The sequence below is a fragment of the Chlorocebus sabaeus genome, chromosome 3 (assembly GCF_047675955.1).
Source record: "Chlorocebus sabaeus isolate Y175 chromosome 3, mChlSab1.0.hap1, whole genome shotgun sequence".
Classification (NCBI taxonomy): Eukaryota; Metazoa; Chordata; class Mammalia; order Primates; family Cercopithecidae; genus Chlorocebus; species Chlorocebus sabaeus.
Genome location: NC_132906.1, coordinates 61,062,107 through 61,066,061, shown reverse-complemented (window position 1 = coordinate 61,066,061; position 3,955 = coordinate 61,062,107). Strand labels below are relative to the sequence as shown.

At 42.6% G+C, this 3,955-nt stretch overlaps 1 pseudogene; it reads right to left on the bottom strand.

Annotated features, from left to right (window-relative positions):
• Nucleotides 1-1,588: 1,588 nt before the first annotated feature.
• LOC103214607 (T-complex protein 1 subunit epsilon pseudogene) lies at nt 1,589-3,238 on the bottom strand (annotated as a pseudogene).
• Between the last annotated feature and the right edge of the window lie 717 nt (nt 3,239-3,955).

The window sequence follows — 3,955 nt, the reverse complement described above, 5'->3', positions numbered from 1 at the left end:
TGAGAATGGAAGGTCTACTTTTTATTTCTTGCTGTAGACAGGCTTTATATTGGATATTATTTTCAAAGGGCTGACATTTGAGCTGAGACTTGAATAAAACAAGGAGCTAGCCATGGAAGCTCTGGGAAAGAACATTCTAGATAGAATTATAACTAGTGTATGCATATAGGGTAGACATGAGCTTGGTGTGACTGGGACACAGAAGCCACAGTGATTCAACGACTACATTGTGGTGGGAGATGAGGTCAGGAGGATAGTCAGGGGGTGAGGTCACAGTGTCTTGTAGTCCACACTAAGAAGTTTGAATTTTATTTAAGGTGCAATGGGTGGCCATGGGAGGGCTTGAAGCAGGAGATTGCTATCAGCTCAAAGGTGAGAAGGGATGGATCTCAATGCAAAGTAGGGGAATGTGCCTTGAACAGGTGTGCTGTTAACTCTTCCACTGAGATGGGGGAAGCAGGAAAGAACAGGTGGAAGGCGAGACTTTCATAGGTAGTGTAGGAGGTAGTTGAAGAAATTAATACTTAAAGACTTCAATTTTTGCAGTGAAGCAAAATGCAAGCTTATCTGCTAACAGTGAATGGAGAGATTGTGGAGTAGGAGCTTGTATTGGTCTGCTCAGGCGGCTATAATAAAATACCACAAACTAGTTGGCTTCATCAACAGAAATTTTATTTATTCTTATGTCTGCTTCCTGGCTCATCTTTCAAGACAGATGAGCAACCATGGACACCGCACATGCAAAAGGAAGAGAGGAGGACTTCTGGAGGCTAGAAGTCCATGATCAAGGTGCCAGCCCATGTGGTTTCTGGTGAGGGGTCTCTGGCAGATGGTTGCTTTCTTGTGTGTCCTCACATGGCAGACAGAGAGAGCTTTGATGTCTCTTGTTCAACTAAGGACTCCAGCCCTATTGGGTTAGGGCCCTACCTTATGACCTCATTTGACATTTATCACCTCCTCACAAGCAGTATCTCCAAATGCAGTCCCAATGGGAGTTAGGGGTTGGGTGGAGCATAAACATTCAGTTCATAATAGGGGTTTGTGAAGAAAAGGGAAACTTTGAGGTATTTGTTGAAGAAATGGGAAAGGGAATGAATTAAGAATATGAATACCTTCCATCCTATTGTATTTTCTGTAGTAAGGCTAAATTACTTGTATCTCTCCATGATTCCAAACTTTATGTGATGGAAATATTTGGGTAAAGACATTATTATCCTTAATGTGCAATCTCCCATTGACTTAGAGAGTAGGTGGATCCTGGTAGCTTTTTCTTTTCTTTGTTTTTTGTTTAAAGAGATTCCTTTAATATAATGAATACAAAAACATGACCTCTGCCGAAGATTATAAAGCCCTTCAGAAATATGAAAAGGAGAAATTTGAAGAGGTGATCAACAAATTAAAGAGACTGGTGCTAACCTCACAGTTTGATAGTATGCCCACAATTATACAGCTTTGAATAAGTGAAACTATGGTTACCAAACAACTTTTTTTTTATTGTAGCATCTACAGTGTCTGAAAAAGGATGTAATAATAAATAACTGTAGATGCATCATGAGACACCCATTTATTTAATTACAGTAGTGGATCTTTCTACATAGTATTCTCAATGTCTTCATTCTTCAGATTCTCCAGGCTTACGAATGTTGTCAATCTTCAAAATCATTCTAACCATTTGTGTTGCAAGAGATATCTGTTGCTTTTTTGCCAATGAAGGTTTCTATGACATGCTATTGCTTCATATCATTTGTCCCTTTGTGCAAACAGTCGATGCCAAGAGCAAGGTTCCTCTCATTTACTTGTCTGGCTCGGGCTTCGGTCATAGTCCGGATGGGATTAATGCCACTGTTTTCAGAAAGGACCTTGGGAATGACCTCCAAAGCGTCGGCAAATGCTCTCAAGGCATAGAGTTCTAAGGTGGGGCACTTATCAACCTCTTGGCTAACTGGCAGGGCACAGGATATCTCAGCAGCCCCTCCTCCACACACCATATGATTATCATGAATGAGCTTCCAGATGACACACAAAGCATCATGAAGGGGTCATTTCACCTCCTCAATACTCATCTTATTTCCTCTTCTCATAAAAATGATTATAGCTCTGGAGTTCTTACACTGCTCAATGACCAGCATTTTATCCTTAGTTGTCCCAAATGAGATCTCCTGTACAAGACCAGCAAAGCTCAGCTTCCTGGCCAAGAGCTCTGAGAAGTTGGGGGTGATCTGCCCTCCTGTTGTGATGGCAATCAGTTCAATTTCAGGTCCTCCTACCCAGCGAACCATAGGCAAGTTGTTCTGAAGAAGTAAGTGATTTGCTTCATCATCAAAGTCCCACTGACAAATTTCTATTTCAGCACCAGTCTCTTTAATTTGTTGAGTCATCTCTTAAAATGTCTCCTTTTCATATTTCTGAAGGGCTTTATGATCTTCTACAGAGGTCACATCCAGCTTATGCTTTGTTTTTGGTTTGGGTAGTTCAAATGGACATGTGAGAATTACAATCTTAGCATCTTCCACTTTTTTGGCATCTGTGGGTGACTGAAATCCTTGTCCACAATCACGTCCTTCATCCATTTAGTGTCCTCCAGCCTGCCACCCACTTTGCTTTCTACTTTGGTAAGCTCAAAGTCAACACCTCTCTGCTCCGTATCTGTTACAGTAAGGACGGCATTCACAGCAATCTCAGCCATTTGTCGGTAACAACTGTTGATCACTTTGGAGCCCAGCATGGTTTCTGCAGTCTGACTCAGGGGTTTGGTGTCCTTTATGTCAACAAGGATGCTATCGCTGATCTTGTCCAGGTGTTCAATAGCAACACAGGCAGCCTGCTCATAGTCACCAGCTATTCTGATTGGGTGAATACCTCGGTCTAGCAACTCCTGGGCTTATTCTAACAAGGCACCAGCCACGACAACCACTCCTGTGGTTCCATCTCCAATTTCATCATCCTGAGACTTGGACATTTCCACTATCAGCTTGGCAATCTGATGATCGACATCTATCATGCTTAAGATGGTGACCCCATCATTATTTACAGTCACATTGCCATCCTTATCCACCATCATCTTATCAAGCCCATTTGGTCCAAGTGATGTTCTCATCGTATTTGCTACAGCCTTTGCTGCCACTATATGAGACTTGAGGGCCTCAAGTCCCATAAGGCAGGACTTGCAGTCCTGATCCTTGCTGATGAGGAAAGGGGGCCCATATTAATAGAAGGCGAGGGTCTCCATGGATGCCATGGTGCAGCAGCAGGAGTTACTTTTCCACTTTTTCTTTATTTGACAGCCATTAAGGCTGGTTGGTAAGACAGCTGGTAAGACAGCCTGGAGCTAAGTAAGAACTGAGGTGCTTAGCATAAAAAGAGGACAGATATCCTAGAGAAGCTAGGCAAGACCAATGAGCCAGGAAGCAGACACAAGGAGGCCATGGATACTGCACAGGGAAAAGGGAGGGGGGGAAGGAGCCCCTGTGACTAGCAGCCAAAGAAGGACCCAGGCAAGATCCTACATGTCTCCGGATTTGTAAGAGTTTCTTTCTTATATAAACATGTGCTTCCTTCTCCACAAGAAATCTTCAACCAAACTTCTAATGCATATTAATGCTATATGGAATGACTTTGCTTTTCTTGGAGTGAGGAGGCTGGAGAGCTGCTTTAAAATCACTGCATGAAGGAAACCAGAGGAAGAGAGCCACATGTTGGAGAAGAATGTCCATGACCTCAACAAGGTAACACACAAAACCAACAAGCGTGCAAAATTTTAACATGACTCTCACCAGGACCCAAATGTTTAATTTTGACTCATGCTCATTTTGGAGATTTAATCTACCTTGCAGATAACAGATGCAGGTTATTTTTAAAGTACTTTTACAACTCACATGTCCTTCCCTCCTGACTCTGGCCATCTCTGCCTTTCACTAGAGCTTCTGTTACAGGGTTACTGAGTCTGACCCTGCTT